This window comes from Bos taurus, chromosome 11 (assembly GCF_002263795.3).
Source record: "Bos taurus isolate L1 Dominette 01449 registration number 42190680 breed Hereford chromosome 11, ARS-UCD2.0, whole genome shotgun sequence".
NCBI lineage: Eukaryota > Metazoa > Chordata > Mammalia > Artiodactyla > Bovidae > Bos > Bos taurus.
In genome coordinates, this window is record NC_037338.1 from 89,996,056 (window position 1) to 90,012,244 (window position 16,189).

The 16,189-nt window shown below is 44.1% G+C and overlaps 1 protein-coding gene across 12 annotated transcripts in view; it reads right to left on the reverse strand.

The window, feature by feature from the left end:
• RNF144A (ring finger protein 144A) overlaps positions 1-16,189 on the reverse strand; it is a 129,091-nt gene that overhangs the window by 98,459 nt on the left and 14,443 nt on the right. For 2 of the 12 annotated variants that reach the window (XM_059891836.1, XM_059891835.1), the window contains exon 3: positions 12,159-13,697. The exons of the other annotated variants lie outside the window; for them this stretch is intronic. The gene's annotated coding sequence lies outside the window, so the exon portion shown is untranslated. The remainder of the gene's footprint in view (positions 1-12,158; positions 13,698-16,189) is intronic. 12 annotated transcript variants of the gene reach the window in all.

The following is a 16,189-nucleotide window of genomic DNA, read 5'->3' on the forward strand; positions in this document are numbered from 1 at the left end:
AAGTGTGAAACAGACAGTCACGTATAACCCAGCAATTTCACACCTAGGTATGCACCCAAGAGGATGGAAAACAAATGTCTGCAACAAAAACCTGTATGTGAACGTTCGCAGCAGCATCACTCAAAATAGTCAATAAGTGGAAACAACCCAAATGTCCATCCACTGGGGAATGTGGTTTGTCCACACATGGAGTTGGAATGCTACAATAAGGAGGAACTATGAGCATCCCAGGTGGCTCAGCGGTAAAGAATCTGCCTACCATGCAGGAGACCTGGGTTCGATCTCTGGGTCAGGAAGGTCTCCTAGAGAAGGAAATGGTAACCCACTCCAGTGTTCTTGCCTGGGAAATCCTACAGATGAGGAGCCTGGCAGACCAGTCCACAGGGTTTCGAAGAGTTGGACACGACTTAGCAACTAAACACACACATGAATGCATCATGCTAAGTAAAAAAAAAAAAAAAAAAAAAAGAAAGTCAAGCAAAAAAGCTACAAAATGCAAGAAAATGTATACATGAAATGTCCGGAACAGGCAAATCCAGAGACAGAAAGCAGACTGATGGTCTCTAGGGGGCTGGGGCATGCAAGAGTAAGCAGGGACAGCTACTGGACTGGGGTTTGGGAGGGAGCTAAAACTCTTCTAGTACTGGGACAGGCGTGACATATGTACAACTCTGGGAGTATCCAGAAAATCCCTGAATTGTGTACTTCAAAATGGTGAATTTTATACTACATGAATTACATCTCCAGGAAACTTCTGTTTAAAAAGAGTAGTAGTGGGCTACTTCCACAGGGTCGCAAGAGTCGGACACGACTTAGTGACTAAACTCCCAGCACACCTGAGATACATCCCAATGGACAGACCCACATCTCCTCGGGGGCCAGCCCTCCCTCCCTGCTCTTTTACTAAGATAATAAGTTTGGCCCCCCAGGAGGCCGGAGCAAGTGAGTTCTCCCGCAATGCTCGGGACCAGCTCCCGAAGTCTACAGCCTTCGACATAGAGGCTGAGAGTTCTGAGCAACCCTTGCCCCTTGCCTGGTCCCTGCACAGAGCAAACCCCTTCTCCTGCAGGAAGCTCATCCTACACCCCCGAAGCATCAAGGTTCCAACTCCAGAAAACGTGCCCTGTGTTTTGCGCCTCCTTTCTCTGCCTCTACTTGGCAATCCATCTGAACCCTTCAAACAAAAGGCACTACAAAACAGTCTGCTCTACCACCAGTTTCGGCCATTTTTCCCGTGTACAAAGAGCCAGTAAATAAAACTATAGTCTTCAGCCAGAAAGAACGGCTCATACTGAGCTGGTACAGGGACAACAAGCAATCGAGCCGCACGAGGAGGAGGTTTATGAAGAGAGGCTGCATGCAGGGCTCTCTGCCCAGAGGCTGTGCTGGGATCCCGGGTGTTTTCAGGCCGCCAGCAGGTTGCGGGGCCCCCCTGCCAACTTTCCAGAGCCCCGCTCAGGGGGCGGCTTTGCGCTGGCATCGCCTGGCCCCCACAAACAGGCGTGAATTAAAGTTTTAGAGCACCATGGGGTTTCCCGTTTCCTGGGGTGGCTCCTTTTCCACACGGGTCACGGAAGTGGCGGCCACCTCCAGCCTCAGCTCAGTCGCCCAGGTATGAACCACGGGCCTCCGCAGAGCTCAGCTGACAAAGCTGCACAGGTCGTGATGGGTCAGTGGCCATGCTAGTTTCCCACCAGCCCTGTGAGTTTTCACGTGCTATGCTGTATGTACAGAAAGAAAAATGAAAGTGACGTTGCTCAGTCGTGTCCAACTGTTTTCGACCCCATGGACTGTAGCCTACCAGGCTCCTCCATCCACCCATGGGATTTTCCAGGCAAGAATACTGGAATGGGTTGCCATTTCCTTCTCCAGGGGTATCTTCCCAACGCAGGGATCGAACTCAGGTCTCCCACATTGTAGGCAGACGCTTTTACCATCTGAGCCAGGGAAGAACTAGGAATATATGCACTAAGTTTTTAGCAGAAATGTGTAGTAAATATTCATCAGCTATTAACCTTGTTTTGCAGCAGTCCTACCTTGTGCTGAGATGATGGGTAGGAATGATCCAAAAAAATGCTGATAAAATGTTGATATCCTGATCTCAAGGAGATCAGACTCAGTAGGAACCCTGATGCCCACGCAAGACTCTTCAGACTCATTAAACATAAAACACACTACTGTTTGTCACTGGAAGCAAAGACAACAAACCGCAGCCTAAGATGAGGCTTCTTGTTTCCTCAGTCTGCGCTCCTCGGGAATCTCAATGCCATTCCAATATAAATTTAATCAATTCACTCAGAAGGACAATGCAGATAGTAGAGTGCAGTTTATCACACCAGCGGGCCCAAGGCAGAGTCTCCTCTTAGCCAAGGACCCTGACCAGTTTTGTGAAAACCTTATATACCCTAAGTGTACGTGCTGCTACATCAAACAATGAAGGTCTCAGCCTGAGGAAGTCAACCTGGCACAAAGATATGCATTGAAGAAATTATTTCACCAACTGTATCATATGTGCATGCGTGTGTGCTCACTCAGTTGTGTCTGACTTTTTGCAACCCCATGGATTGTAGCCCTCCAGACTTCTCTGTCCATGGGATTCTCCAGGCAAGAATACTAGAGTGGGTTGACATGCCCTCCTCCAGGGAATCTTCCTGACTTAGGGAATTGAACCCACGTCTCCTACATCACGGGCAGATTCTTTACCCACTGAGCCACGTGGGAAACCCCAACTGGGTGTACATCAATATATAAATGAGTCCTAGCAGTGAGTTACAAAGACTTCCCTGGTGACTCAGACTGTAAAGAATCTGCCTGCAATGCAGGAGATCCCAGTTCAACCACTGAGTCAGGAAGATCTCCTGGAGAAGGGAACGTATTCTTGCCTAGAGAATTCCATGGACAGACCACAGGGTTGCAAAAACTCAGACACGACTGACAGACTTTCCCTCACTCAGTGAGTTATTATAAGATTATTCCCTGTTAAATTAACTCACCAAAGGACAGCTGGAATCACTAAAATATAAGAAAAAAACTGGTGGTAGGGATAACCACTCAAAACCTTCAAACTTTGTAACACACACACACAAACACATCACACATATATGTGTGCAATATTTATACATGGGCTTTCCAGATGGCTCAGTGGCAAAGAATCCACCTGCCAATGCAGGAGATGTGCGTGGATCTGATCCCTCGGTTAGGAAGATGCCCTGAAAAAGGAAATGGCAACCCAGTCCAGTATTCTTGCCTGGGAAATCCCATGGAGAGAAGAGCCTGGTGGGCTACAGTCCATGGAGTCGCAAAGAGTCAGACAGTACTTAGTGACAATATATATCTATGTATGTGTGTAGATACATACATACACACACTGCTGCTGCTGCTAAGTCGCTTCAGTCATGTCCGACTCTGTGCAACCCCAGAGACGGCAGCCAACCAGGCTCCCCCGTCCCTGGGATTCTCAAGGCAAGAACACTGGAGTGGGTTGCCATTTCCTTCTCCAATGCATGGAAGTAAAAAGTGAAAGTGAAGTCGCTCAGTCATGTCTGACTTTTAGCGACCCCATGGATTGCAGCCTACCAGGCTCCTCTGTCCATGGGATTTTCCAGGCAAGAATACTGGAGTGGGGTGCCATTGCCTTCTCCACACACACACACACATACATATATACATACACAAATATATACTCAGACACATACTGCAGAACTGGGCGCCCTGCTAAAGGAGCACTATGGTCAGAACCACAGCAGCAGGGGGCCAGACCGAGCACCTGCCCAGCCCCATACCGCAGCTCAAGTGCAAGCGCACAGTAGCAGGAAACTGGACTTAGCTAAAGCTGGGTTTTACCAGGTGACTGTGAAAGTGGGAGAAAGGGCCACGTTTTAGAAAGAAGAGGACTGACAACACAAGGGTGGCAGGGAACACTGGAAAGGAAGTGGGGCTGAGGGTCCCGGGAGGATGGGGCATTTCTGAAGCCCAGGAGCAGAAGGACGAGGACTAGCTGCAACGAAGGACGACAGTGATCAGAGAGGGTGCTGGACGTCAGGGTCAGAATGATCAGGCACCACTCAGGAAATGCGAAGGCAACAGAAGGCCTCGCAGCATTCCTTGCAAGATAAAGACTGCAAAATGACTTAAATGTCCATCAACAGGAACAAGCTGAAGGATTAGGATGATGTCCTTCACACAAGAGAAGGAGCTGGATCTGATGATACTGGTATGAAGAGATGTCAGAGTCATAATGAAGGAGGAAACAGACAGAACAGGTTCCATCTTTAAAGCAGGACTCCATCTTGGGCCGGACTGTAGACTTTGAGCTATATGCCCAATATCTATGGAAACGATAAACCCACTGGAAAACCAGGCCCCCAGAAGGAAGAGCCCTGGGGCTCACACCTAGACTCTCTGCCGCCTAAAAGAATACCCTAATTATCTGTGTAACCGAATAGAATCATACATTCTATTATGCTTATTGGGGTATGACCACAGGCCTATTGATAACTGTCCACTGTTACCTACCTAGGCTTAAGGCGTATGAATCACAGGTTAACTTTGATTGTATCTTGCTTTTCCTTTGTTCAGACTGCTGCTGCTGCTGCTGCTGCTAAGTCACTTCAGTCGTGTCCGACTCTGTGCGACCCCATAGATGGCAGACCACCAGGCTCCCCCATCCCTAGGATTCTCCAAGCAAGAACACTGGAGTGGGTTGCCATTTCCTTCTCCAATGCGTGAAAGTGAAGAGTGAAAGTGAAGTCGCTCAGTCGTGTCCCGCTCTTAAAGACCCCATGGACCGCAGCCTACCAGGCTCCTCCCCCCATGGGATTTTCCAGGCAAGAGTACTGGAGTGGGTTGCCATTGCCTTCTCCGTTGTTCAGACTAGTTTCAGGGAATTTGGGGAGGTGGATTTGGGCATGTACACTTAGGGTATATAAGGTTTTCACAAAAACTGGTCAGGGTCCTTGGCTAAGAGGAGACTCTGCCTTGGGCCCACTGGTGTGATAAACTGCACTCTACTATCTGCATTGTCCTTCTGAGTGAGTTTGTTTCCCGGAACTCGTGGCTACAACAATAAGAACAAGGACAAACACATAATACAAAACAACGTATATAATAATCCCATTCAGAGACATAGCTTAAGTTACACACACACAAAATTTTTCTAGAAGAATGTAGAAAAAAAACCTGTTAATAATCACTTTTATACTATAGGGAATTTTATCCTTCATTTTATTCCTAAATTTTTTTTTTTTTTTTGCTTTCTGCATTTGTAACTCAAGTTTTTAGAACCACAGATTTTTTATTTTTTTATGTAGTGTATTAACCATGAGATGCTACACATGAATGCTATACATTCTTTGGCCTCTCCAAGGATCTTATTTTGCAAACTCTGAATTAAAATCCCACAAAAAGGCCCACTGCTTTGCATTCCAGGCTCCCTGAAGCAAATCCTTAGAGAGCAACAGGCTACCCGAATTGGGCACAGGGATTAGTTAGTGGGAGGTCTTCCTTCTTCCTGTCTCTCTGTCTCCCTAATGAATGGGCTTTAAGACTCAACTAGACATCAGTGTAGAACACAGCTCACAGAGAGAAAGCTTCCCACTTACCTACAGTTCCACACACCCAAGTACACACAAGAGATTCAAAAACAATCCCTCTACCTTTTCCCAGTCTTTCAATTTGCAGATCAAGAATTGTCTTTGGGCTGCTGCTGGGCTTGCAAGTTCCTAATTCAAAAATCCATGCGACTCCACGAAGCTCAGCTTCTGCAGTCCCACAAGCGGAGGCTTTCCTATGTGTGATGTGTTTGACTGTGATATGAATAGAGGTCTTGTCCTGCGTCTATAAAGCGAGCTCTGTCTCCGGACATCGTATACTAATAGTCTTGCACATGGAGAGACAGAGGGCCCCACAGTCAGCCCTCTAGAGCTGTCCTGCACTTACTTGTTACTTCACATCGATCTTCTCGGGAAAATATAACTCATTCTTCAGCAATGGAGATATTTGTCAAATTATAGCTATGGAACAGATTCATGGGCTCATTAACTATCAATTAATTAAATGAGTTTTCTTTTCAATTCTCTTGTTGTGATAAAAGGCACTGGGCTGATACCATCATCCTTCCTGATTCTAAGAAATGACTCATAAAAATGAAGCTAATCCTTAGGCTTAAACCTGCTCACAAAGAACAGATTGCTTTCCCCAACTGGATACCGAATTAGGCACAAATTAAGCGGCTTGTTATAGTAGAGGCATTACAACAGGAAAGAACAGTTTATTTAGAATGGTGACATGAAACGTGTACCTTTTAAGAACTTAGAAAATAATTCCTTTGACTATGTAGCTCTGAAAAAGAGAAAGGTAGATTTTTCACATGCTGATAGGGAAAAGCTCCAATTAAGTAGAAGAAAAGCTGCATGCAGCATCTGCCATGCAAAAAGGGAGGTCGGGGGCTGGTGTCAAAGTGCCAGTAAGCACCGACAGCAGATGCCTCTGGCTCAGAAGACTAAGGGCCTGGGGCAGAAGGAAGAATCGCTTTGCATGATAAAAGGTTTTGCACTGTTGAATGGCTAATGTACTATATGTAACTCTTACTGAGGTGAAATTCACATAACATAAATTCAACCATTTTAAAGTTAACAATTCAGTGTGTTCCATGCATCACAGTGGGGTGGCTCAGATGGTAAAGAATCTGCCTGCAATGCAGGAAACTTGGGTTCAGTCCCTGGGTCAGGAAGATCCCCTGGAGGAGGGCATGGCTACCCACTCCAGTATTCTGCCCTGGAGAATTCCACGGACAGAGGAGCTTGGGCTACAGTCCATGAGGTCGCAAAGAGTCAGACAGGACTAAACATGCACGCACGCAATGCTGCACAAGCAGAACCTCAGTCAGGTTGCAAGACATCCTCATCACCCCAAAACAGAACCTATTAAAGCAGTTAATCTCCACTCTCATTCCACCCGGTCCCTGGTAACCAGAAATTAGCTGTCCCTACGGTTCTACTATTCCAGACACTTTAGACAAATGGAATATACAATATGTGACCTCTTGTGTCTGGGTTCTTGTGCACTTCAATTTAAAAGGCAAAATTTAAATAAAATATTTCCTGGAAAAATTCTATTGAAGTCATTCATTATATTTTTCAAAAATATATAAATGCCTCATGTCTGTAAATCCATGATAGCATGTCCCATAAATGACAGAATGATGAAATTAGACAAGAAAAGATTATCCAGATAATTATATCCTGCTTCAAAGGGCAAAAAGTTATGAGGCTAATGAAGGAAAGTTTGAACACCCACCCTATGCAAAATATCCTGCAAAATACCATGAGTAATTTAGAAGAAAGAGATGGTTAGATTTATAGCTGGAAGAGAACAGAAATTTCCTTTACTTATGGGCTTCCCTGCTGGCTCAGACAGTAAAGAATCTGCGTGCAATTTGGGAAACCTGGGTTCGATCCCTGTCCCTGGAGGCAGGCATGGCAACCCACTCCAGTATTTTTGCCTGGAGAATTCCCAGGACAGAGGAGCCTGGCAGGCTACAGTCCAGGGGGTCCCAAAGAGTCAGACACGACTGAGTGACTAAGCACACAGGTTAGAAAGTCAAGGCCTGGACCTACAAAATTCCCCAGGCTCATGCCACAGTTCTGAGTGCCTTGGTCTCCACTGGTGTCCTCTACACTACCATGGCCGACACTCTCAGGAGGTCTGTTATTGAATGAACGAGAGTGAGGCAGAACAGCACACGTGGGCAGAAAACTGTGAGCGTGGAGATCTGAGGTCTCAGCGCTGACACAGAACGAGCTGTGACTCCCATTCTTGCATAAAGGCCTGAACAAACCCACAATCTGCTATTTTGTTGACTCATCAGAAAACTGAGAGTACAGGGCAAAGGACCCGTCTGAAATCTGGAGAGGTCAGCAAGTCAGAGCCAAGATCTGCTCACGGGAAGGAGACTCCGCCAGGGTCAGGACAGATGGGATCACGCACGTGTTCATTTTCATGAACTGCTGGATTGAGGATGTGCTAGCCTGAGTGAGAAAGGAAACTCCCTGGGGCCACCATCTTAGGGGGCCCCACACTTTGGTGGGTCTGACCTCCAGGAAGTCCACCAGGTTGTCACAGCGAGGAGTCAAGAAAATTCATTCCTGGCTCTGGCTAGGAGAGGGGAAGAAAAACCAACTGAGATAGGCCCAGGACTGTCTACATAACAAAGGCCCAGTCTTCAGGCCTCAGTGAACCTGAGGAGCCGTAATGATCCCACTCCAGTCCTGCTCACCCAAGGAGGAGCAGGATACCCAAGGGACTCTTGTGAAGAACTCAGCCCAGGTACCCTGCCTTCGAAGTCAGGTATGGAACTTTACCTGGTGCTCTCTAGTGGGCTAGTTAAGAATCCACCTTGCAATGCAAGAGACACAGGTTCAAACCCTGTGTGGGGAACTAAAATCCCACATGCTAGGGACCAACTAAGCCCACCTAGTGCGAACAGTGTGTGTGCGCTCAGGCATGTCCCCCCAGGCTCCACTGTCCATGGAATTTTCCAGGCAAGAACACTGGAGTGGGTTGCCATTTCCTCCTCCAGGGGATCCTCCTGACCCAGGGATCAAACCCACGTCTCCTGTGTCTCCTGCGCTGGCAGGTAGATTCTTTACCACCGAGCCACCTGGGAAACCCGGCTAAGCCCGCCCACCTCAACTATCGGGCTCACATTACAACTAGAGTCTGCACCCCACAGGGCAGTGACCAGCGAAGATCCTGCAGGCCTCAACTAAGTCCTGATGCAGACAAATAAATAAGAGAACCGTTTTTTAAAAGACTGAGGTTTAATGTTCAGCACGCACAATGTTCCCCTGCCCCTCAGCTAACAGCCCCGCTAATAAGGCGCCCGTGTGTGTGTGTGTTTGATGACAGTGAATCACAGCTCAGAGAGCTGCGAGAAACAGACACTCTCTAACGAAGAGTTCTCAGGAAACCCCAAAGGCATCAGGGAAGACAAAAAAGGTCACGAGAGGACTCTGAGGCCTCTAGCACCTACAGCTACCACACACATTAAACACAGTTCAGCTCCTATGACATTAACACAAAACCTCACCCTACAGGCCTTTTACCTCAGTTCCTACTAACAAACACATCATTCTCCGCTATCAACAAAAAACCCCCAAAGCATACCGCTGGCAAGAGAAATTACAATCTGAAGAGACAGAGCAAGCCCAAACTCAGACATGACATAGATACTGGAATTATCACACAGGGGATTAAAATAGCTGTGGTTAATACATTAAGGGCTCTTTGTGGGAACGCAGACAAAATATAAGAGCCAATGGGATATGTCAAGTGACAAAAATGCACGACCCAGAAGTTGAGAATTACATTTGATTTGGCAGATTTTCTGAGGACTTAAGCCCAGAAGACAGTTTTTCAGATAGCTGTGAGGGACTGCTCCGAAGAGGTAAGGGAGGAGCCAGGATATATAGAAGTTTAGCAAAAAAAACCAAAAAACAGGTCAGTTCAGTTCAGTAACAGATTCAGTTCAGTTCAGTCGTTTAGTCAAGTCCGACTCTGCGACGCCATGAACCACAGCACGCCAGGCCTCCCTGTCCATCACCAACTCCCGGAGTTCACCCAAACTCATGTCCATTGAGTCGGTGATGCCATCTAACCATCTCATCCTCTGTCATCCCCTTTTCCTCCTGCCTTCAATCTTTCCCACATCAGGGTCTTTTCAATTGAGTCAGCTCTTCGCATCAGGTGGCCAAAGTATTGGAGCTTCGGCTTCAACATCAGTCCTTCCAATGAATATTCAGGGCTGATTTCCTTTAAGATGGACTGGTTGGATCTCCTTGCAGTCCAAGGGACTCTCAAGAGTCTTCTCCGACACCACGGTTCAAGAGCATCAATTCTTCAGTGCTCAGCTTTCTTCACAGTCCAACTCTCACATCCATACATGACTACTGGAAAAACCAGAGCCTTGACCAGACGGACCTTTGTTGGCAAAGTAATGTCTCTGCTTTTGAATATGCTATCTAGGTTGGTCATAACTTTCCTTCCAAGGAGTAAGTGTCTTTTAATTTCATGGCTTCGATCACCATCTGCAGTGATTTTTGGAGCCCCAAAAAATAAAGTCAGCCACTGTTTCCCCATCTATTTGCCATGAAGTGATGGGACCGGATGCCATGATCTTAGTTTTCTGAATGTTGAGCTTTAAGCCAGATTACAGTTAATTAAAACAAACAAACAATATCTCATGTTAATGAATTTAGCACTTTTCTATGTATGGGAAGATGAAATGCAAGAGCCTGGGCTAATTGAAATCACTCTTTTGATGAGCACTTCGGCTACCTGGGGCCAGGGTCCTACTTTCTCCATCCTGAATACCCTCATGGTGTGCAGTTGGGGTCAGCTTCTGTAGATGCTGGCTTGATGTCCATAACATCCTTCATTTACTGGCAGGCGATATTTTCCATCCACAGTTATATAAGCAGAAAGATGGATTTTTTTTTTTTAAGAATCAAAGGAAATGCTAGAAAACAAAAACATTTTAAAGAATGAAAAATGTCTAAGTCAGGCTCATCAACAGAGTAAGTACAGCCAAGACAAAAGTCAGTAAGTTTGAAGAGAGGTCAATTGAAAGTTGCCAAACTAAAATGCAAACAGAAAAAAAAAATAATAATAATTAAAAAAAAAAAAAACAAGAACATCCAAGAATGGTAGGAAAATTTCAAAAAGTATGGCATATGCATAATTAGAATGTCAGAAAAAGAAAAAAGAGAAAACAGAGGAGGAAAATATTTGAAGCAAGAATGGCTGAGAATTTTCCATAATCAATTACAGACACCAAACCACAGGTTCAGTAAGCTTAAAGAACATCAAACAGGATAAATACCAAAATAGGCGCTTCTTAGCACGTCATATTCAATTGCAGAAATCAAAGACTGAATTAAAATCATGAAAGAAAGCAGAAATGAAGGAGAAAAAAACACTCTACCTGTAGAAGAGCAGGAATAAGAAATTAGATCTGACTTCTCTTCAGAAAAAGAGAAGTCTCTCCACACGTAAAAAGTGGAGTGAAATATTTAAAATGTTGAAAGAAAAACATCACCACACTAAAATTCTACTTCCAAGAAAAATATCCCTCAAAAGTGAAAGAAAAATAAATATTGGGTTGGCCAAAAGGTTCGTTCAGCTTCCTGAACGAACCTTTTGGCCAACCCAATGTTTCTTTAGAGAAGCGAAAATTGAAGGAATCTATCACCAGGTGTCCTGCCTCACAAAAAGTGTAAAGTTCTTCAGAGAGAAAGAAGATGATACGTCAGAAACTCAGATCAACATAAACACAGGAAAAGTTAGAGAAGGAATGAATGAAAATATCCATTTTCCCTTTCTTAATTGATCTAAAAGAAATTATTTAAAGCAGAAATAGCAACATCAGAATATGGATAAATGAAAAAAATGTCAATAAAATCATAAAGGCAGGTAGAGAATAATCCGAAATTTTTCGGCTAAGAAAAATTCGGCTAAGAATCTTTACTATGTACGCATCAAGTGGAACAGTGTTATCTGAAAGTGGAGTTAGTTTAGTATTAAAAAATATATATATATATATATATAGCACAAACTCTATGGCAACCACAGAAAGATATTAAAAAGAAGTTTAACTGATATGCTAATAGAGGAGATAAAATAGAATGATACAAAATACTCAAAACCAGAGAAGTCAGAAAAATAGAGGAGAAAAAAAAAATCAAAGAACAGATGTCATGAATAGAAAACAATTTCAAATATGGTGGATACTAATCCAACTATATCAGTAGTCACTTTAAATGTGAAAAGTCTAACTGCACCAGTTAAAAGTCAGAGATTTCCAGGGTGGATAAAAAAAGTAAGATTCAATGATATGTTGTTTAAAGAAACCAATTTTAAATAAAAAGACTCAGGTTAAATATAAAGGAATGGAGAAAGACCCGTATGTCAATGCTAAAGAAAAGAAAGCTGGAGCAACTATGTTAATTTCAAACAAAGCCGACTTCAGACCAAGGAAAACCATCAAGGGTAAGGGACACTGTGTAAGATACAGGAGTCAGTTCTCCAAGAAGACATGAAAGTACTAAATATATATGCATGAGCAGCATAGTGTCAACATATGGAAGCAAAAATTAACAGACCTGCAAGGAGAAACGGTGGCTGAGATGGTAAAGAATCTGCCTGCAATATGGGAGACCTAGGTTCCATCCTGGTTTGGAAAGATTCCCTGCAGGACGGCATGGCAACCACTCTAGTATTCTTGCCTGGAGAATTCCATGGACAGAAGAGTCTGGTGGGCTACAGTCCACGGGGGTTGCAAAGAATGGGACTGGACTGAGTGACTAAGTACACAAGCACTATTATAGTTAGAGAATTTCCACTCCTTTCAGTAATGGACACGGAGAAGGCAATGGCACCCCACTCCAATACTCTTGCCATGGAAAATCCCATGGACGGAGGAGCCTGGTAGGCTGCAGTCCATGGGGTCGCACAGAGTTGGACACGACTGAAGCGACTTAGCAGCAGCAGCAGCAATGGACAAGATTCAACAAGAAGAAATACAGTTAAGTACATGGCTGACCTGAACAGGACTAAACAATCAACTTGATCTATTTGACACACAGAACTGTCCATTCAACAGCAGCAGAATACACATTCTTGAGGTTCATATGGAACATTCAAGACTATAAAACATTTTATCAAATTAACAAAAGCAGCAGAAATCATACCAAGTATGCTTTACATCAGGATGGAATGAAACTGGGAGTCAGTAACAGGACAGTAGCTGGAAAATTCCCAACGATCTGGAGATGAAGCAGCACACTTCTAAATAACACGCTGGTCAAAGAAGTCTCAAGAGAAATTTAAAAGTATTTTGAACTGAATGAAAATAAAACCATAACTTATCAAGATGAGCAGACTGGAGCAAATACACTGCTTATAGGGAAATTCATAGCATCAAATGCATACATTCCAAAAGAAGAAAGATCTGAAATTAATAACCAAAACTTGCTTTTTTAGGCCTAAAACAAGCAGAGGAAGACACTGTAAAAACTAGAGCAAAAATCAATGAAATCATAAACAGAAAAGCAACAGAATCAAGAGCTGATTCTCTGAAAGATCAATGAAATTGATAAATATTTAGTTAAGCTAAAATTGTATTGGTTAAGATGGATACATAAAACACAAGGGTTGTGAACTCTGGACATAAAAATGCATGAATGACTAACCTCAGTCCATAGCTATAGTCTCTACCATATCTATCAGCAATGCAGTACCTTGGGGCATTTTCACCAAAAAATTAAAGCAAAACAACAATCAAAAGAGAAAACTTTTGTAAAGGAAGAAATATGGCACTATTTCATTTAGGCTGTGCTAAACAGAAAGAGCTGAAAAGCTAGAGAAAATAACAGGCTTAATGGGTCTAATACTTTCCATTTTTGTGGACCAGAATGGCAATATTTTATTCAACCAGGAGGAGCTTTCAAAATGGGATACAAGTGCATTAGGCAGTGTCTGTCCGAGTTCCCAGATGCCTCACCACTGCCTCACATCTTACATCTGACTGCCTCCTTGCTCTCGAAACTCGGAAGGGTTATTTGTGCATCTGCCTTCTGATGGATGTTGAATGTTCTCCTTCAGAGCTTCTCACTGGCAATGTATGCAGTCCTCAGAGGAGCCTGTAAAAGAAGCAGCCCTAGTACTAGCCTCAGTTTTCGTGAACAAACTGGGACCATTTACAGAGAGGCTAAGGGTCTTTCCAGAAGTTTCCAATGGGACGTGAAGTCTGGAGAAGGATTCCAAGCCACTGTCCTTGTGGTACTGCTCTGCTCTGCTCAGCAGTGACAACAGCCACAGATGCCTGGACTTCATGAGGCCAGTGTCACGGTCCTGACTTTGACCGCCACTGCTCAGATGCAAGCACGTGAGCTAAAAGCAAGCCTCAAAGAGTCCCCTTTCAGGGAAAATGTCAGTGTTCACATTGCTTTATCTCTTTAACTGACTGGACAGGTGTTTACTAATTCGCCCTCACTTCTCTTTAAGCCCCGGCAGCAAAATATCCACTTGACATACAAGGTTATTTGCTGAAATATATTTGCTGTGTATGAAACAATAAACTGCTGGGGGAGGGTGTGCAGAATTTAAGGCTTCCCTGGTAGCTCAGCTGGTAAAGAATCCACCTGCAATGCAGGAGACCCCGATTCGATTTCTAGGTTGGGAAGATCCTCTGGAGAAGGCAACGGCTACCCACTCCAGTATTCTGGCCTGGTGAATTCCATGGACAGAGGAGCCTGGCAGGCTACAGTCCATGGCGTCGCAAGAGTCTGCACATTGTAAATTGGGCAGAATTTACAAGTAAGACCACTTTTAAACTGAAATAATTTCACTATAAAATTAAATTAGAACCACAATTTTAAAAATCAAAAGTAGGAAAATGAAAAAGTCCATAGGAGGAGCCTGGACTCCCGTCTTCAGTATATTTTCCATATCTGTACACATGGTGTACATACAATTCAGTCTCATAACTGTTTTCACTTAGTGATATATTACAAACATTTTCCTATGCCCACCATCTCCAAAAATCTTATGAAATTAGAGCAGGATATTTGCTTGTCCAAATTTAGATGTTCTCCATTTGGGGCTATTATTTAAAATGAACAAACAAATGAAGAGCCTTTGGGCCTAAAGCATTTCTTTTTCTCCACATTCAGTATCGTTTTCCCAAGCAAAATTCTCCAAAGTACGACTGTTTGAAGTAATTATGCAGCTGCAAACAAAAGTCATGCCTTTATCCTTCAGTCACCCCTTCCCCCAGCCTAGACCTAGAAATTCCTTTCCTCTGCTGAGGCAACACAATTTATATTTCAAAGGTTCCTGCTCTGCAGAAGAGCCCACTTCATCGTATTAGCAAACGTTCCCTGTAGCTAGTTTATCTTTGAATTGTTTTTCAATTTAAAAAATTTTTAACCCAGAAATATCCTTTATCTTAACCAGCAAGATATATATTTGCTATCATATAATCTTAGGTGCTAGAGAAGACTCTTGAGAGACCCTTGGACTGCAAGGAGATCAAACATGTCAATCCTAAAGGAAATCAACCCTGAATATTCATTCACTGGAAGGACTGATGCTGAAGCTGAAGCTCTGGTACTTTGGCCACCTGATGAAAAGAACTGACTCATTGAAAAAGAGCCTGATGCTGGGAAAGATTGAAGGCAAAAGGAGAAGTGGACAACAGAGGATGAGAGGGTTAGATAGCACCACTGACTCAAGGACATGAACTTGAGCAAACTCCAGGAGATACTGGAGGACAGAGGAGTCTAGTGTGTTATAGTCTATGGGGTTGCAAAGAGTCGGGCACGACTTAGTGACCAAACAACAACAAAATGGTAGTTACATTGTCTAGACTTCCCCGGTGGCTCAGTGGCAAAGACTCTGCCTGCAAATGCAGGAGACATAAGAGATGCCGGTTCGATCCCTGAGTGGGGAAGGACCGCTGGAGAAGGAAATGGCAACCCACTCCAGTATTCTTGCCTGGAAAATGCCATGGACAGAGGATCCTGGCAGGCTACAGTCCATATGATCACAAAAGAGGTGGACACGATTTAGCAGCTAAACAATAACAAGATCAATGTCTAAGCAAGCAGCGTGGTGCAGATTAAGCACATAGGGTCCACGGAAGGAAAACTCCACATACAATTTAAGCTAAAATCATACAAACTGCATTTTCAGCTTCTGAATGATTATTTTTATTAGCAGCTCATCTAAGGGTTTTTGTCATGTGGAGTCAGTTTATAAATGTCAGTGGTTTTAAAAACTACCATATGGGCAGTGTTTCAGAGAATAACAAAATGTAAATCTTCAAGCAGGATCTTAATGTCCTGTACTTATTTATGTTTTTAATGTACTGCTGCTGCTGCTGCTGCTGCTAAGTCGCTTCAGTCCCGTCCTACTCTGTGTGACCCCAGAGACGGCAGCCCGCGACCCCAGAGACGGCAGCCCGCCAGGCTCCCCCGTCCCTGGGATTCTCCAGGCAAGAACACTGGAGTGGGTTGCCATTTCCTTCTCCAATGCATGAAAGTGAAAAGTGAAAGTGAAGTCGCCCAGTCGTGTCCAACTCCTAGTGACCCCATGGACTGCAGCCTACCAGGCTCCTCCATCCATGGGATTT